The sequence below is a fragment of the Parasteatoda tepidariorum genome, chromosome 3 (genome assembly GCF_982258835.1).
Source record: "Parasteatoda tepidariorum strain Cologne lab strain chromosome 3, Ptep-v5.0, whole genome shotgun sequence".
Lineage (NCBI taxonomy): Eukaryota > Metazoa > Arthropoda > Arachnida > Araneae > Theridiidae > Parasteatoda > Parasteatoda tepidariorum.
Window position 1 is genome coordinate 59,229,231 of NC_141757.1, and position 21,684 is coordinate 59,250,914.

Sequence of the window (21,684 nt, forward strand, 5' to 3'; positions counted from 1 at the left end):
CATAATTTATAAGTAAATGCCGTCGAAACTTTTGTGAAATAATAGCAACATAAATTCAATGTAATATATTATTAAATTATAATGATAATTTAATATATTGTAATATATATTATAAAATAATGTCATATATTATTATAATTACTATTGGTAGCAGCATAAATTTAATGTAATGTATCTAAGGTAAATAATATGGCGAAGATATTTTTTTGTTTAATAAATGACCATATCATGTGGTTTTCCTGCCCAATGAAAATACAATAAACAGCAATATGACAATTATTTTTCTAATTTAAAGAGAATTAGAATTTCGTTGATGATTTCTTAGCTCCTAAACTATATAAATTAATTCCGAAAACTCGAAGTTTATTGCATTTTAAATGCTTTTAAATGTCCGAACGGAAATAAATTACACTAGACTTTCTAAATTAGATTTCTTAAAAGCTCATTAATAAGCTGACCTATTTCCGAACGTATTGTATTTTGACAAATACTGTGCAATAGTGCTTTTACCAAGAAATAATTAATCTTCAAATAAACACCATAATATATTCATTTTATGATATAAATCGTACTATTAAAAATGCATCTATTGTATAGTAAAAAAATGAAGAAATAACACATTTTGTTCTAGATATGAATAAAGTTGACTCGCGTGAATAAAGTACAAATGATATCACATTAGCAGGCAAATGTATTTTTTGTTTTTTTGACGTTATTTGGACTCCATACAAATGTTTCATTTCCTCATTTTCAAAGGTTTCATAATTATTTGGAGGTCTTGAGAATTTTATACAGTATTTCTAACGATTAAATGAAAAACATTTAATATTCAATATTTCACGAATCTTTCATGATAAGATGTCATTTTTAAATAATTATTTCACAATAACTAATAAAGTGTCTATTCTAGCATAAATTTTCAAGTTTATAGTATGTTCTAAAAGTATTTTTATTACAATGTACTAACATTTGAATTCGGTTGCTATTTAATGAATTATACTATATCTTTAATTATGTTTAAATTTGAAAGTGATTTATTAAATCTCCACATCCATTTATAATGTTAAAAATTAGTATTAGCTATTAGTAGCTAGGAGTAACTATATAGCTAAAAATTAACCATTAAAATGTGATAAATTTTATTTCATCCATTTTTTTTTCAAATTATTTGCTGCAAAAAATAGGGAGGTTGCTTAAGAAAACATTTTTTTTCCTTTCTGACAATGGCAATTGGGTATAATATAAAAAAAACACAACTACTTCCACTTAGTAGGAATAACATTTACCATGACGCAATGCTAAATTCTATGCCACTATCCACATAAATCAATTATTAATCAAAAATCGAATATCAATTACTTTTCTTTGTAATGCAATAAAATCTGGCGAGCAGCTATTTAAACGATCAAACACTTCGTTTGTTTATTTGTGGCTTGAAGTTAGGCTCGCAGAAAATGCCGTTCATGGATTAAATTTAGTAGGAATAACACAACCTGTGACGTAGGCTATAGTATACCCAATTGGGTACTTGCAACTCGACAAGAAGAAGATCACTGATATCAAGACACGTGGACCTATGATCTCAGCGCCAGCTGATTGTACATAAACAAAATGGCGAGTTAAAGTTGAGCTAAGTTTCCCCACATAAGTTAGAATGTTAAGTAATATGAAGTTCATTAAATACAACGCCGTATTGCACTTTGAATTTCTTAAAGTATATTTCTTTCTTGTTCATATCTTTTATTTAACTTAGATTTATTATTTGCTTATGCACTTTTTTGTAACCATGATATATTTTTGTTTTGCGTAGCTGTCAACTTATATGCATAATTAATGTGTTTATTTTCCTAACAGCTTCGTACCTGTCTTTGTGTTAAGTAAGAAATACACAGTGAAAAAAATTGAAATCCTTGCTTAAGAATCTTTATGAAAGAATGTAAAATTAGTCATTTAAGAGAATCGATACTTGATGTGCTTGCCTTACTTGGAATAGAATGGAAAGAACAGTTGTTACCGTAAACAAATACCACGTTTTGACTACCAATCAGGATCGAGAAACCCTCACTGCGCCACTTGCAGGTATCAATTATACAATTTGACAGAAAAAAATATTTTTTGCTTGTAACAATAAAAAATTTTAACATCCTATATTTTCCATAGTAATTAAAAAATAAATCAGCGTAAACGTTACAAATGTTATGTATTTTAAATTTCTTTCGTTAATGATTTATGTGGCATCTGTAATTCATAAAAGGCCTTAAATCTATTTAAAGTACTGATAAAACTTAGCTAATTTGTGTTGTATTCAAATATGATTCTTTCTTTATAATTCCATTCAACTTCTGCAAAATTGCTTATCTCTCTCTATCTTTCTCAATCCTACTACTACAAATATTATTACTTTCTCTTCAAGGTGTAAGTTAAATTAGATATTCGAAAGCCTTACACTCGCGAAAATCTTCATTAGCTTTGAAACATGATGCCGTGCAGATATGTAGCCCTTGAAAGACAGTTGGATCTTTCTACCATTTACTGCGGTTGCAAATATTTTTATAATATTGCGGTTTAACAATGTGTGCTATTTTTAATGGCTATTCATTCATTCTAAATATTTATTATTTATCATGATTATTTATTATTGATCATGATTATTTATTATTGATCATGATTATTTATTATTTATCATGATTATTTATTATTTATAAAGATATTTTATTATGTCTTTGTATTTTGAAGATACAAATCTTTGTTAGTGCTCTGTAAAAAAAACATTTTTATAAATTAAGCCTTAATATAGAACAAACAATTTTTGCAAGTTGTTAAACTCAACAATACTATCATGCTATTGAAACCTTTTTGGACTTAATTTCTTGTTACTATGGTTCGCCATGAAGCATACTAATAAGGTTTTAGAAACAATTTTATAGTTTTGTAATGAGCACCTTCTTAATTCAAGAATCGATGTTCACTTTAGCAGAGATAAATAAGGCCCTTCACTACAAACTGGTAAGCACGGAGTTTTGCCATCGTCATCGCTATAGAGTTTCTATACTATATAGAGCTTCTTACTATAGTGTTTCTAATATTGATATTTTAATACAAATGCAAATTCTTTTCTTGGTATGTTTAACTAAAATTTAATCCAACTGTAGTAGTCATAAAGAAATATCAAAAATACATTTTAAAAACTAATTCACGAGAAGTTTGAAAAACATTTTAACTCTGGACTGAATTTAATATTAGATTTTATTTACAAGTAGAGTTTACGTTTTTAAAAACTTACCTGTTATATCGTAAATTATTACTCTATTCACAACTCATTTAATAGATATATAGATGACATGGTAAATTACTATAACTGTTCTCCTTACCGAGTAAACAGATATCAGTTATAACAATTCATTACCAAGACAACCCATAGATATGTGTCTAGGGTAAAGGACCATTGAGAAATCACTAGTCCAGCTCATCATGATTAAGCATTCCACAAGAGACCACTACAAATCACCGATGAATGCACTGTATAACATAATTGTTTACAATTTGCATCACTACTTAGCATAATAGAAAAGTATGGCATTTTAATATGCAGACATATGTCCATTGCATTTGAAATTCCATATCATAAATCTTATTATTATGAGTTTAATTTTGATTGTATTGTATATGCAAATAAACATTTGAAAGCTTTTATCCTAACATAAGCTATGAATTGTCATTATATAACTAATCGTAAGATGGGTGTCCAGTATTAAAGACACAACTCAACATTACATTAGCAATTACTTTAAGTAAAATAATTCATAGATTTTTATAAAAATATACCAGCTTATTTAATTCTTAAAATAGGTTTCGTATTCATTAAATTATATTAATCTCAACTATTAAAGTTCACTTAGCCTAATGAAATAGTATGATAACTTTTCAAACGAAAGGTGTAAAAAAATGGCGTTAAAATCTTGAACAGCCTTAACTTTCATCATCCTTTATAATTTACTTTTAAATAACCTTTATCATTAAATTTTTGTCTACTAAAATGCAATCCTTGTGATTTGAGAATCCCATTTACGATACGCAATTTAATTTGTATGCAACAAATGCTATAATGCTTACAATTGGCAACACTACTTAGCGTAATAGAAAAGTGTGGTATTTTCATATGCAGACATATCTCCATTGCATTTAAAATTTCAATTCATAAATCTTATTATAGTGTGTTCAATTAGGATTGTATTGGATATGCAAGCAAAACTGCTGAAAATCTTTGTTCTTACCTAAAATATAAATTGTGAACAAATGCTAAATAATCATGAGATAGGTGCCCAGATACAGATCAAAATTATATTAGCAGTTACTTTAAGTAAAATAATACAGACATATAATTTAAAAAACCTGTTGATAAAATTCTTGAAATAAGTATCATATTCATTAAAGTACATTACCTTTAGCTATCAAGATTTATCAATTTTACTTACGTAATTAAATAGTATGATAACTTCTCGAACGCAGAGTGCAAAAAAAGACGCTAGAATCTTGAATAACCATTAACTTACACCATTCTTATTAATAGGAAGATTTCGCACTTTCACACGCACTTCCATATGCTCCCATGCGTAAGATTTGAAGCAACTGCACAAGCTCGCGTTTATTTTAGATTCTATGTATTTTTACGTTAGGTTGGCGTAGTTAACTTTAGAAAAACAAAAAGCTACTAGTCGCTGTCCATAGCTGTTAAATGTTGTTTTCTGTTTAAGCCTAAAATCAAACTAAAAGCATGTAGTACATGGAATGTGAATTTGAAGAAATATATTGAGGAAATTTAGAAATAAATCGTGTAATTTTACAGCGATTGCTAGATTTGATAGAAAAAAATTATTTCATCGTTTTTTGTTTAAAATTGTCTATTTGCACTAGGCCCATAAGAAACTAGATATATTTTCGCTATTTCAAAACTTAAAATGCATATATATATATATATATATATATATATATATATATATATATATATATATATATATATATATATATATATATATATATATATATATATATATATATATAATACAATTTAGTTAGGAGAAGTTTAACTTCAATAACAATTTTTATTCATTTATAAAAACGGAATTTGTCGGATTTTATTTTGAAGATAAGAGGTTCTATACCTGTGCCAATACCTGTATCATTTTTGAATTATCATTATTAAAATCAATTTGATATTTATTTTAACTTTTTAAAGTTGCGAACTTGGTTGTGCCCAAAGAAATGCAAATAATAATTCTAATATATACTTGCTGCTAGGAAAATATAAAACTAAGCGAAAGAAAATTTGCGAAATCTCTTTAATATTTATTTGAATAGCCCTTATCATCCGATTTTTTCATACTAAAATACAATTTTAGTGTTTTAAAAATCTCAATTAAGATACGCAATATACTAAAGTGGATCAAATTATGAAATCAAACACAAAAATATACTTTTTTTTCTAAGACTACCATTTTTTCCATAATACATTACATATACTCATCTTGCAATCCATACTTTCCACTTGTGGACAAAAGACAGTTTTACAAAAGTTTATTCTATGGCTTCATTATTTATTCATTTATTTAAAACATTATATATTCACCCTTTGATAAATATAATGATAATGGCAAAACACTTGTTTATCATAGAATCCCAAACTTGCCCTGTAATATTACAGATAATTATAACAATACGTGATATTACAAAATTATTCTATAGTAATGTTATGTTGATATAACATTATTAAAAAATTAAAAACATTAGTTTTAATTTGCAATTTTTCAATCTTGCGAAATGAGTAGAATGTTTCTTTTTATTCTAAATATTTAAACTCTTATATAAATAATTAAGGATCTAAAAATACAGCTCATCATACTTTTACAGCTAACTTTTATGACAATTGCGTGATCATCATCGGAAAATTGCTTCAAAATCAAGCGGATAATATTTTTGAATCACGCAGTTACTTCCAATCTTTTTTTTAAATGCCCGTATTGGACTCCTTTCCTCAGTAAGAATTAGTTAGAAGATAACAGAATTCATTGAATCTAGCATATAATAAATCTTCCTTGGATGCCGAAGCGAAGAAATAAATTTTGGATTTTGCGAAACAATGCAGAATATTCTGTAATTATGCGAGAAATCAATAATTTAGCTGTTTCAGGAAAGTTTTCAGGCAAATGTCATTTCTTTAACATCGGATGCACTTGTCAGGTGTAGCAGTAACTTACAGAAGTTAATATAAGCTTACTTATTGTAGTACAACATAAATTGATTAGGCGTTAGCCACAATTGCACGCTATTCACTAAATAATGCTGGAGGTAGAGTTAAATTAATTTACGTTTAAAATACAATAATGTTTAACTAACTAATTTATTAACCTTATAATGAATCTACATGAAATTCTCTTTCATTTAAATATTTAATATAAATGAGAACATTTTGTACGTCATCAATTTTATTAAAATATTTTTGTACATTCGATCTATTTTGCTTATTAAAACCAACTAGAATTTTTTGGATTGTGCCTTTTTTTCAACAAAAACGTAATTAAATATAAAATTACTGCAAATTAACAAATACAATAGTAATAAATAGCTTCTTCTTGATTTATAAGATATTTTTGAGCTAAGAGTTGCGTAAAAAAAGTTTAATGTTATATAATTTCCTTTATTAAAACCACGCTTAAACTTTAAGCAATTAACTTGAGTAAAAATTGTGGAAATTAACTTAATCTTGTTTTAGATATATAATTATTAACTGAAACTTACGCACGACTGTGTTGCCTTGTATGAATAAATTCTGATTTTTTTCCATCTTAAATGTTATTTGAAAAACAAGTGGCACAAAATATAATTGCAATTAAATAATATTTAAAAGAAATAGTAATTTTGATAAAAATTGGGTCTTCTGAATGTCATTTAATTTTCTATATTCTTCCTTTTTTATCACTTGTATATCAAATCACTTTCACTTTTATATCAAATATTAAATTAATTATTAGTAAATATTAATTCAGTTAAGTAGGTAGCAATGTTTGAGTATTCAGTGAGTATTCGTTTTGACACCCTAAAAAAGCAAGAAAAAATCGTGAACATGAAATTTTTTCTTTCTGACATACTTTAAATGACAAAATACCAATTTTAAATTCTTCCTGATTTTTTCAATTTACAAACTTTGAGTAAATTTTTTTATTTTTGCTTTTTATACTAAAACATAATCTTATAGTATGAAATCTCTATAAATACATTTAAGGGAGACATTATAATAATGTTATATATGTGTAAAAATCGTTTTATCTGAATAAATGGCTCAGATTTATCTGACACAATCTTATGGCTAGATTATCTACGATTTTTCTTGCTTTTTTAGGGTGTAAAAAAAAGAAAACTCATATAGAAATAGCGTCCCCCCCCCCAAAAAAAAATTATTTTAGCAAAATTGGCTTTTATTTGTAGAATTGCTCATATGTTCTTTATAAACTTGTACATTAGAACAAAAAATACATTTAACCAAAAATGCCACTTCAAAAAAATCTGTAGCTTTCCGAACAAACTATATTTCATACTAGCCGCCTAAGGCGGCCAGCTGTCCGCCACGCTGAAGGTTTTCACAAATAAAGTTTTTTAAAACATAGCAGGAAATCTGAAGATTAGTGGACAATTAAAGTGTTCCTGTCCTGCAATTTTGTCTTCATATCCAGTTCTGCCGCAGATGTGTTATAGCTCTTGAGGATGTTTGAAATTATATAGCTACAACGCTTAAGAAGGAAAAAAAACTAAAATGCCAAATACATGAAAAGAACACGAAAACGAATAAATTTTTTATGGTATCAATTTTTATTTCTATATAATTTTTTATGGTATCAAATTCTATTTCTATATCTGTTACGTCAAGCACTCAGGTATTATAATTTGATCTAGTTGTGCTTGTATAATTTTGATCTAGTTGCGCTTTCTACGTCATTTTGTTAACATCGTTTGGTTTGTTATTTAACATCGTTTGGTTTGTTATTTCTAAGTTAACTTTCAAAAAATTGGCTGGCATCAGCATTTTTATTCTTTAAGTTGTTTACTTTTTCTTTTGGAATTCGTTCCTTTTTAGCGAAATGTTTTTCAACCTAATCGAATTCTTTGCCGACTGTTCTCTGTATATATAAAGAAAATAAAGTAAATATTTTTAAAGTGTTGTGAAAAGAATTTTTAGTTGTACAAAGTACTACAATATCGCTACAAAAATTATCGTTTTCGCTTAAGAAAAAAAATAGAGCGTGGAAAGAAGAAAAACTTATTATAACAATTATGAACAGCGACAAATATATCAAAGCGAAGCGTTCTATTTACGTATCGAATATGTTGCCACATTTTTAATACAAAAGTTAAACTTTTCTCCACTTTAATAAATGTAAACTAATGCGAACTTTACAATTAAATTATTAATTCCTTCGTATATTATTGGTTTAAGTTGTCGAAAATAAATATTTCAATTGTAAGGTTCGCATTAGCATACATTTATAAGAGTGGGGAAAAGTATATGCATTTTTTAATAGTTTTTTGAATATGGCTCTTTGAAGACGAAAAAGCAGACGAAAAGCATAGACTTACAAAATGACTGATAACTAAATAACTAATCCAAATTTTTGAAAAAGAAAAAAAATACTTCTTCATTATGTCAAAACACAATTATGTGCCGAGTTTCGTGCCTGGGCGAGGCTTCTGGGGCGATATATTGTGATTACAGACACACACACACACACAGCCGCTTTTATTATTATGTATAGATTTAAAACCTCCATACCAGAATTAGGTAATATCAATGCATAAATGCTACAGAGAATTTGGATGCAGTGTCATTCTTCACTTTTAAAAATTGCATAGTCCTAATTTTTCCTAAGACTTTAATAAGAAATATATATTAAGAGGGGTGATTACGAAACAACGCGTATAATAAATTCTCAAATAACCAAATTCTCCCGATTATTTCTTTTTAAGTTCTTTTCATTATACCCACATGTCATTCTTTAGCAAGATCCTGCTATGATCATGAATTTTTTCATTCACTTCCAAGAAAAAACAATGTTAGTGTTGAGTAATGTCACCACGAGCTTCTGTTAACCAAAGAAAAAAAACACTGAAGTTCTTTTTTCTTCTTTAAGAACAGAAAAAAAAACAAGAATATGTTGACAAGGAAACCCTTTTTACGAAGATACAATTCTATTAGGATATACTAGGGTTTTTAAGACTAGAAGTGTTTTTTTACTAAAATCACAAACAAAGGGACTTTTTTTAGACGAAAAAAGGAACATTTCCGCCAAAAATAGCATTTAAGTTTAAACGATTATTATAAACTATAAAATAATTTTGTTTTCGAAGTTAATTCTCGATGCCCGAGAAACTGTTAAAATAACAAAAAATATTTATTTAACTAATGGCAATGTAAATTGTTAATGCAAAGTATTTTGTGCATAACAGAACATTAGTCCAACCTAATGCTGAATAAATGAAAAGAAATCGATAACGTCATATGCAATAAAATAAAAAGTAATGTATAAAAAATTTATCAATTATTTAAATTCATACTATTATTATTTAAAGGTATGGTGCACAAAAGAATACAAATCACTCTGAAATCTTTTGGTCTGATGATAGGACTTTTCATGTGGTAAGACGCAATCTGAATAATTCGTAGGGGTGACCTAAACTATAATAATTAGTTAGTGCAAACAATATTTAAGTTACGAAATAAGACACTTAAATGTACTTTCTCTGAATAAACTTGCCGTTTTTTTATGGTTTATGACTTCTGATATCTTAAATATAGGGGTTAGCCACCATCTGGGATATATAATCCGAATTGTTTAGTCAGCTTAGCGGTGGAAAGTCTGGACACCTCATTGTTAATTTCACATTTGGCGTATTTCGCCATTTTAAGTGAGCAATTTAATCGAATTGAAAATGTTTTGTACACAATTATCACCAATTCATTCAAACCAATTTCTTTCAAATTTAGTGTTTTGCCCTATAGAAATACATTCTTAAAATTTCTGCAAAAATTTTATTATCTTACAACTAAAAATTGTTCCGATTAGTGAATAAAATAAGGAATAATTAGTAAAAGTTATTTTTTGCAAGGAAATATCTTTGGATGAACGAATTTTACAATATCATGAATAAAAATTTCAATTCACTTCAAAATTTCTCAAGATATGCCGAAATAAGTTAAAAATAAAATTAACTAAAAGAAGTCCAAACTTTCAACCAATTTCCTGACAAAACTATCGGGACCATAATTCCCAGATTGCTGCTACCCACTTTATTTTGAAGTCAAAAGTCATAATCAGCCAAAAAAAAGGCATGCTTGTTCAGAGATAGTATGTTTTTTGCGTGTTTGATTTCGTAACATAAGTTATCATCAGTACTAACATATTTGATGCGTCACTCCTTCAAGCCTTTAAGATGTTTATGAAATTCCGCTCGCTATATATATATATATATATATATATATATATATATATATATATATATATATATATATATATATATATATATATATATATATATATATATATATATATATATATATATATATATATATATATATATATATATATATATATATATTTTATATATATATATATATTTTATATATATATATATATATATATATATATATATATATATATATATTTATATATATATATATATATATATATATATATATATATATATATATATATATATATATATATATATATATATATATATATATATATATATATATATATATATATATATATATATATATATATATATATATATATATATATATATGACTTGTGACGGCAATTTTAAAAAACCTCCAAACAAGTCTACTTTTATTGCCAGCTTCATATTTTTTTTTTCATATTTTTTGTTTTTAGCTGTTCATCTTTATAGGAACGTTTAACAAAACAGTATATTAAATTACCTCAAGCGATATTAAAATAAGTTTTACTTAAGATAATACCATAGGCCCTTAAATTGAAGAAAAAATAATAGCTAGTCACTCACAACTTTCGAAAAAAAAATCAAAGCAGTACAATTTTTTTACTGCTGGCCTTAAAAACATTTTTTAAGGAAGTCAAAAAAATTTAGTCTACAATAGAAATTTCAAAAGTAGAATTAGAAAATAGAATGTCCCCTGACACCAGGGATGAAAGTTTAATAGTTACAAAGACAGTTATTTCAACCAGGTTACCGTTTCCGTCTTACTTGAAATTGTTTGAAAATATATTTCCTTTTTTCGACTTGATTAAATTTATTAATAATTTGCTTAAAATATATTATTTAAGCTCTATGATTTAAGGCATTCATATTAGAATAATAATAGGTGGCTTCAAACGTTTATCCTTATCCTTGATCCTGTTATCAACAAATTCATGGAATAAAATTAAATTGTTTCACGATTTAGCTTTCTAGCAATAATATGTTTCGCTCAAAAACATTTCAATTCTGGAAATAAGAAATTTATTGAGAAGGTTCCTTTGAGCAAAATTATTCTTATTCTCTTATGGCGAATTATAGAAAAAAATTTTATTCATGATTTCTGCAGAAAAAAAGTATGTTTACCCTCTCGTTGCTTATTTTTTTCTTATCTAAATAGATTCAAAAACTGCGTAATCTTTATCAAATATTTTAAATCGGATGTTGATTCTAAAAGTAGCATGGTTTTGGAATCTTTATACAATTTTCCATTTTCAGTATTTGCTATTTCACAAAATAAGGCATTTTCCTTATAACAATTTGCAGTATAATTATATCTTGTGAACTGTGCTAAAGTTGAAAAATAAGTTTAGCAAAAGTATAATTCAAAGTGTTTATGTCTAGTATTAGTTTAAATAATTAAAAATAATAAATAATTATTAAAAAATATTTTTGTCATTAAATTATCTTTCTGTAAATGAGTTTCCCGAGAGGATGCAATTTTTTATACAATTGTACAATGAGCTTTAAACATATGACGAAAAACGAAAAAAGGGAAATTAACATAAAAGGGACAACACTTTCAATCACTCACCTGACTAGACTATGAGGATCACAATTTCCAGATTGCGGCTACCTGTCCAACTTTTAGGATCAGAAATCAAATATGTAAAAAAAATGTATTTTTATTGAGAGAAAGTACGTTTTTGTGACTGATGTCATAACTTAATTAATAGTTAACACTAATTAATTAGCATATTTAAAGTCACCCCCAGGAATCATTAAGATTGACCCTTAGTACGTGAAAATCCAAACATTAGAAAGAAAGTTATTCAGGGTGATATCTTTTTTATTTTGCGCACTGTACATAGCTGATTTCTAGGGTTGAGTGCAAAGTAAAAGGGGAACAAAAATGTCATATTAACCCAATACACTACTTTGAAAAGGCATTTAAAATAATAGAATTGATAATATGTTGCACATTTGTTTAATCCAACTAATGATGTGTTTCAACACAGTACCTATTCCATTCTAAATAGTGCATTTAAGATAACCGACTATGTTCGATACACTACTTTAAAAAGGCATTTAAAATAATAGAATTGATAATATGTTGCTCATTTGCTCAATCCAACTAATGATATATTTCAACACAATACCTATTCCATTCTAAAGTGCATTTAAGATAACCGACTATGTTCGATACACTACTTTAAAAAGGCATTTAAAATAATAGAATTGATAATATGTTGCTCATTTGCTCAATCCAACTAATGATATGTTTCAACACAATACCTATTCCATTCTAAAGTGCATTTAAGATAACCGACTATGTTCGATACACTACTTTAAAAAGGCATTTAAAATAATAGAATTGATAATATGTTGCTCATTTGCTCAATCCAACTAATGATATGTTTCAACACAATACCTATTCCATTCTAAAGTGCATTTAAGATAACCGACTATGTTCGATACACTACTTTAAAAAGGCATTTAAAATAATAGAATTGATAATATGTTGCTCATTTGCTTAATCCAACTAATGATATGTTTCAACACAATACCTATTCCATTCTAAAGTGCATTTAAGATAACCGACTATGTTCGATACACTACTTTAAAAAGGCATTTAAAATAATAGAATTGATAATATGTTGCTCATTTGCTTAATCCAACTAATGATATGTTTCAACACAATACCTATTCCATTCTAAATAGTGCATTTAAGATAACCGACTATGTTCGATACACTACTTTAAAAAGGCATTTAAAATAATAGAATTGATAATATGTTGCTCATTTGCTCAATCCAACTAATGATATGTTTCAACACAATACCTATTCCATTCTAAAGTGCATTTAAGATAACCGACTATGTTCGATACACTATTTTAAAATTAAAGCTTAATTTTAAAATAGTGTATTTATCAAAGATAAAATTAAGCTTAAGATAAAATTAAGCTCTATTTATCAAAGATAAAATTAAGCTTAAAGCTTAATTTTATCTTTCATAAATAGAGGTCCTAAAATTATAAATTTAAAGTCAATTTTGAAAAATTATGAAGTATTTATTTAAGAATAATTTTTTATGGCATAAATTTTGAATTTAAGCATGAAAGTTACAAATGTTTCTTGTCATGCTAAGAGGTTTGCAGCAAATAGAGATGCACACAACTATATCAAATTAATTATAGATCAATAATCTGATTATATTTTCTTTTAAGCTAAAATATTTAAAGAAAATTGCAATTATATGCAATGAAATAGAACTAAATACAATTTTCACTATTGAGTTTTTAAAGAATATTTCTAAATATTTCTAAAGTTCGATGAAAATAATAAATGTAAACTTAGTCCTTAGGTTTTAATTAAAAAATATAGCGGACATTACACGAAATCTCTATACAAAGTTTCAACCAATTTGATGATAAAAATTTTTTGTAATGAGTGCTGCGAGAGATTTTCTCAAAATCAGCATTTCAGATCAACTATTATTGCTATTAAAAAATTCTGACAACAAAGAAATTAATAATACAAAAATTAATTGTTTTCTTTAAATATAGTAAAACATAATGTCAAAAAACTCTTACATTCTGTTATGCAAAATTTGAAATGAAAGAGAAAGGAAAGAAATTGATATAAAATTTTCCAGTTTGTTCTCTCCTTTGTTAAAAAAACTCAGAACATTTTGATTAAAAAGGATAATATTCTAGGACTATCATTAAAATTTCTCAATAACATTAAAAAAAATTTAATACTGTAAATAAAGCATAATTTTAAGTGCTCTTTAGTCGAAATCAATGAGAGTACATTTTAGTAAAAAATTTGTTTATTGAAATGGTCTAATTTTATTTTTGAAGGATAACAATTTTATCTTTATGTCGATAGTTTTTACGTCGATTTTTATTATTTTGGTTTTATGTCAATTTTTGCTAAGGTTAAGAACAACAGAGGTTCATACTATCATCAATTCTTAGAAAATTAATGAAACTCGTTCTATATCTAATAATATCTCCGATAAATTGCGACGCCCCACAAGTTTACGCACCCACAATTTAATTAATTGAATCATTTTAATATGCCGATGTATAAAATTCCAAGAAAATTACTTTAACGCTATTAACTAACATTATCAGGGCAGATGGTTTTCGTTGAACTTGACAAATGATGAGATTTTGGTTTTCTTTATTTAATTTATGAGTAAAGGACTACCTGACTACCAACATATCTCACACAACTGAACAAGTACCAGTATGTTTGTTTCAAAGAGTTGAGGTAACACGGAGGTTGGAACTTTGTTATGTAAATTTAAGAAACAGTATTTCCTCTCTATGCAAGAATCCCAGAAAATTCTATGAGTCAACAATATTGGCATATTTTCAATGATAATGATTCTAACTTTTCATAAGAAACTTTTGATGATGAAGATCATTTTGCGTACTCTCATAGGACAGAAGGTCCTCATGATATGATTTTTAATGCACAAAAAAATGCAAATGTCTTTGGAAATCATCAGCATATAAAACTAATAAGAATTAAAACAGTATTTACCTAGATATTATTTATTATTCCCTTGTTTAAAAGTATTTACAATTAATATCCATTTATCAACCCTAAACTAAACTCAGTGGCGTGACAGCCTAAAGAGGGCCAAGGCCTACTGTGCCCATCTCAGTTTTCTTGACCTTGGGCTCTGGGGTGCAGGAGCAGATGTTCCGGTCAGGTGGTCAGCCGAACGCGGAACCCCCAGTGTTTAGTTCCCAAGCATCCTTTGTACTCATTTATCGACCCACTGAAGGGATGAAAGGCTGAGTCAACCTTGCCTGGCCCAAGGATCGAACCAGGGACCTGTGGCACGACAGAGCTAAGCTCTAACGCTCAGCCACCGGGATTTATCAACCCTACCCAATATTAATCTTTGTTATTATTTCGTTTTCTATTTTGCTTGTTATTAAAAATTAAAAGCTTAAAAATAATAGTATTGCTCAGTTATTATATTTTAAGGTAATTGCAAGATATGAATTTATTAGGCAACTTTTTATGAACAAGATATTCAGTCACAGTTTTACAATTATTTTATATTATTTACATTTTTTTCTATAAGTTATACTTTCTTTAAAAACAAATTTGATATAAAATTGCGTTCAGTCAGTTTATGCGATTAAAATAATGATTACGAAACAATTATCTGAAACTTTAAATTAACAATATTAAGAATTAACTTTTTGCGATATTGTTAAATTATCTCTTTGGCAGAAAAATATTATAGAACAAATTATATTAACCAAAATTTAAATAAGAATTTAAAAAACAAATTTGGGGATGAAGTTTCAATGGTAACCAAGTCAAATGATAAGTTTTAAACTTCAGTCAGTTGAGTATTGGTCTTCAAAATACGTTAAATAAAATAAGTTACCACTGTAAAAAAAGGTAAATAAATAAAAATATTGTAATAATGAAAATCACATTGCATTATTTCTATCACTTTATCCTCCCGTGTGTCTTATTTTTCTTTCGCAACAATTCTAATTCAACTATTTTTAGTTTATATTTCTTGAAAAGTTTCTAATGTCCAATAAATTTAAACTGAGCTAAAAACCGAATAAATATTTATTCACTCCAATTGTATTGCTTTCTAATGTTACCAAAGTGGCAGGTATAAGCTCATCCAGCTTCAGAAAGGTGGCCTGCACGCAATGCTCATCACACCAGCCTTAATTATGCATTGAACATGAAATTGTGGAGCCTTAATCTTCATGACCCTTCTGGCCTACAACGTGCTGTGACGAAGAAAAAAAAATTTTGTTTCTTTTTTGTTAAATTGTTACGTAAGAGCTCAATGTTTAAATATCTACTAGTTTTCAAAAACGTTGTTGAATTTCAATTCGATAGAGAACAATTTTCTGAACTGATTACTTTAAAATAAGTTGACATTTTTTAGTTTAATTGATGTTATAATCATATTAAAACATTATACCTTAATACAATATGCTAATAAAATAATGTTTGTTCTTCACTTGTTGTTTTCTGAAAACGCAAATTCTTACTCGTTTGGTAAATTTTTTTGAAATTTATTTGATGAACTGAAGTAAAATAAAAATTGGTAGAGGATTAGAATCGTTATAAATTAATCCCATTTCTCCTGAACCAAACTATATAAACACTCAAGTCAAAGATCTGTATTATATAAAACGTTTTTATTTGTGTATATTGGTCATAAAATTGGTGAAATTTCTCTTGAACGAAGAATTGAAACAATCTGAGTTATGACCAGAGCAGAAAAATGAGATGTTAAAACTAAACTATTCATACAGACTACAAAATATTCACGATTAAATTACGATAAAAAGTACTAACACAGTGCAACATCCGCAAAATTCATTTCTACCGTAAAATTTAAAACCGTAATTTTTACAGTGATATTTAAATACAGTAATTCAATGGTGTTAATGGGAATTTTGTAAAAATTACGGTATCAGGTTTTTTGTTCCGTAAAATTTTATGGCCAAAATAGATTTTATGGTAGAATTTTATAAGTGCCAACATTTTATAAGTGCCTAAGTGATGAACATTTTTTACAGTAATTTGATTCTCAGTGTTGATTTCACTGTGTAAACAAATTGAGTCAGTTTTTATTTTATTTAATACTAATTAGTTAACGCTCGGTGGGTACATAATAGTTTAGAGTGATATTTTAACTTTAAAAATGTTTAATGATTCGCATAGCTTATGTTAGAATTTATGAACGGGAACGGCGTGTATTATGCGTACATTTTACTAGTTCATGGGAGAATAAAAATCTTAAAGCTGTTGTATCCCATAACACTGAAATCAAGAACTGTATATAAGGACATTCTGCGAATGATTTGCTCCAAATGCAATTTACAAATTGTATATTTAAATGTATATAAATCTCAAACGGTATTGTATGTAAATTTAATGAAATTTATGTAATCAATGGTTGCACAGGATATACATGTTGCATATTTTTGGAAATTAATTTTGTGAAGGGTATCACCATTCATTCAGAGATTTTCTCAAGAGAACGCTAAACCATGAGAGAAACTTTTCGTGGCAAATTCTCTTTCAACTACTATATTAGCAGTGTTAAATTTAAAGTGTAGATGTAGAAAAAAGTGAATTCAGGTAAACCAAAAGTAAACTTTGGAAACTCAAATCTTTAAAAACAGTTTTCAAAATATTTAAATACAAATAAATTGTGACAGGATCACGCATTGAGAAAGTACACTGTAAAAAATATCAAGGTATCTCTACCCCCAAAAAGGTAAAAACACTACCTGGTTGCTGTCACCATTTTTGTTATTCAATAACATAAAAATTTATAACATATAAATATAACATGTAAATTAATTCCGAGACATATATATAATTTCGATATATACATATATATACTAACAAATAAATTAATTTTGAGAAGAAGAGGATCACAGATACCAACACATATGACCTATGATGTCAATTCCAGCTGATCATTTGCAAGTAAAATGGCGTGTTAAAGTTGAACTAAGTTCCTCCACGTAAGTTAGATTGTTAATTAACGAGAAGTTAATTAAATACAGCGCCGTATTGAACATCGAATTCATTGAAATATGATACTATCTCGTTTACGTCTTTTTCTTAACTTAGATTTATTATTTGCTTTTGTACCTAGCAACTTCGATACTTGTTTATGTTCTACGTGGCTTCGTGCCTGTTTTTGTGTTAAGTGAGAAATATTCAGTGAAATAATTAAAAATTTTGTGAGAGAATCTTTGTATATGAACACAAATTGTATCATTTAAGAAAATTAATGCTTGATGGGCTTACACGAAAAAAGAATGGAAAGGACAGTTGCTAACGTAAATAAATGCCACGTTTCAACAACCAATCAGGATCGAGATATCCACACTACATCGCTTGCAAATATCCCATTACAATGAGATAAGATAGACTTAAGAGTCAGTAAAATTGTTTGGAACTTTGGGATTATCCCGTCGACCATTTCCACCAAACCCAATATTATCGCCAGTAGCTTCTGCTCCAATGATCGCTAATTTTATTATAGTTACTGTGTAATCCTTGACTACGTGAGTTAGTTTTCTTTAGCGCCTTGAAATATACTTTTTTTTGTTTAAACTCCGCTGCAAAATGATTCGAATTTGGAATTTGCCTATCACCGAATTATTTAGCGGAAGCGAACACCGCAGAACTACCCTAAAACACTTGGATTCGTATTTAAACGAATTTATGTGGCAGCTACTACACAAGGATAATGACTTGTTTGTTTGCGCTTTAAGAGCTATCAAGAATTTTTGGCCTCCGAAATGATTTATAATAATGTATATGATTAAATTCAACATTAATTTAATGTGTCATTATAAAAAAAAAATTATAGTTTTTACTTTGTTTTCAATCATATTAGTTGTTAATTACGTATTTGTACGCTTAAATGCTTTGTTATTATTATTTTATTATTATTTAATAAATTCAATGTGCTTAGAATGTTTATTTTGGAAATTGCTTTTTATTATGATAGCACCAAGGGATTTGTACATATCCGCGATCGTTGACAGATCGACGGGATAAACCCTGAGTACCAATTGTTTTTACAATACAATATAAAATAATCATTATTAATTTAGAATGTTTATATACACTAATTCTTAAAATGAAAATAGTTTGTAAGCCTATCATCCGCGTAGCACCGGAAGAATTTGAGCCCAACTCTAATTAGGCTTAACAGAATGGAAGCTGGTAGCAATTACGCATTATAAAATTGGGTTGATGCAGTTCTCATAGATTTAAAAATTAAAATATAATCATTCTTATTACACAACTAAAAGCATGCATGCATATGTGCAAGATTATTCATTATTTAGTATTTAAAATTTGATTACACACTTCGAATCGTATATGAAAACTCTATTTGGTGTTAACCCGGACTGAAATGATATTTCACATAATTTCTTGGGTTGTTCAACAATATATTTGGACAGATATTAAACCACATCCTTTATAGTGTAAGCATATCGTAATTTTCATGTATTTTGATGCCTTGAATAAAAATCAGCATTTAAGACTCTGTGGTTCTATAATTTAAATTTTAAATTAATTACCAACTGAGGTTAAGCATAATTTGTGATCAAACTTTTCTCCCATGGTATACCATCCTTTCAACTTGACAATAGCATTCTCTTGTTTCTAAAACTGACTACAGACACAAATAAAAACAGTTCTCCAAATAAGGAGCTTTACAAACTCAAATTACCTAAAATTAGCATTCACACCTTCTAAATTAAAGAAGTCGTGACCTTTGAGTTGCGATGGGTGAATGAAATGAGCTGAAATATTTATCTTAGATAAAAAGAGTTCTCACTTAGAGTGCCGCAAATTCAATTTACTTGGTTGGTTTTCTAGCGGGACCATTCCTCCTAATTATCCGAAGAGAGGTATTCGCAAAAAGAAGAAATCTTAGTATCTTCTTCAAATCAAGATAAAGTGTAAACTAATTAAAGAAGCTTCGCAGTTTTCTGTTCTCTCTCTCCTGCTATTCTTTTTGAATGAATGAAAAGAAAATTCGACAGCAGCAGCTTTTGCTAACAATGAACACGAAATTCTAAATGTTCGGAAACGAAACTAGTGTTGTATTTCATTGTTTAGGTTAATAGATTTGTTAAGATGATTAAAGTTTTTCGTTGTTTAGCATTATTTCTATAAAATTGTTAATACAATAAATTCCATCCAATTTAACAAATTTTTATATAAAACTAGGGGGCTAAGCCCCCTGTTCGCAACTGCTCACCAATCCCGACGATTGCTTCGCAATAATTGTTTTTTCTTGGCAGAAAAAAGTTTTTCTACTAAAGTTAAAATTATTCACTTAACATATATGTACTAAAAGGAATTCTGTTTACTTCCCACGTCCAAATATTACTGTTGTGGGGGCGGAGTTATCGACGATGCCAAACTTCATCTATCAAAAGGTACCTCGTGATTGAATCAAGTTAGCATGTGATATATATACCAGTGAATTGATGTTTAATATTCGTAGTGGTAGTTACGCCACACTATCTATTAGTATTATAAACATTTAGATCTCTTGCTGAACAGAAGTGATTTTTACAATTATCATTTTTTAAAATAACATTTATATTCTTATAACATTATATTGTTCAAACGAATTTGATGAGTTCACAACCATAATTTAAAATTTTCGCTAATAATAGCAGTACTGGAGAATTCGCGATCGCAACGCTCGAGTACGCCGTCTAGCGAGAGCCTGTAAATATCAGACATTAATTTATCACGTTTTCATTTAGTTCCATCAAAGTCATTGACAGAATCAGACGCCATTTTTTAGCAGCAAATAAGAAACAAAATTTCCCTAAGGAAAAGGCCGAAGAACTTGAAAAAAATCTCCAGAATATTAGTAAATCTTTCAGGAACAGAACACGCCAAACATTTGAAGAAAAATTCCTCAATAATTTTTAATTTCTATTATCAACAAACTTGCAACTGACGACTTCCGATTTCGGATACCGTTACAGATGTGTGTATTAAGGTAAAATGCATTTCTTCTGTCTTCAATTCATTACGAATTAAAGTGAAGTCAACATTGCTTTCGTCATTCCAGTGAATAAATATGAATTCAGAACATACAGAATTGTAATAGTTATAGCATATTCTTCTTCGTTATAGAACAGTATATATTTCCGTATCCATATAATTCGGAAAACAACAATAAAAAATTATCCAAGTTACTTGAAATAGTGCCATTTGTGCTGATTCTTAATTAATTTAATCGTTTTCTTGGCAAGTTTTTTTTAGTTTTGAAAGAATAAGTTCAACTAGAATTCAGCTATTCTGTTTTTAGCTACATATTCAAATTCATATCAATTATGAAATTTTGCTGTGTAGTATGTTATCTAAAAGTAATGAAGGGATAAACTATGTATCTATTATTTGAGAATAAAGTTTTCAAACAAGGAACTTATCATTTTGGAATTCTCCGGGAATTATACATCAGGTAAGTGGTTACAATAAAAAATTTGCTTGTAAATATTTTTTTTTCATTTGATGATGGTTCTCTACAGAATGGTTTTTTACGTCTGATTAAAAACTATAAGAATAATAAAAAAAGAAACAATATGAAAGTTTTTATTTCAATGTAAAGAATTCTTAAAATCGTTTTTTTTT

General features: G+C 27.6%; 1 pseudogene; it reads left to right on the top strand.

The window, feature by feature from the left end:
• Window positions 1-21,684, top strand: part of LOC122271432 (SCAN domain-containing protein 3-like) — an 87,991-nt pseudogene that overhangs the window by 58,462 nt on the left and 7,845 nt on the right.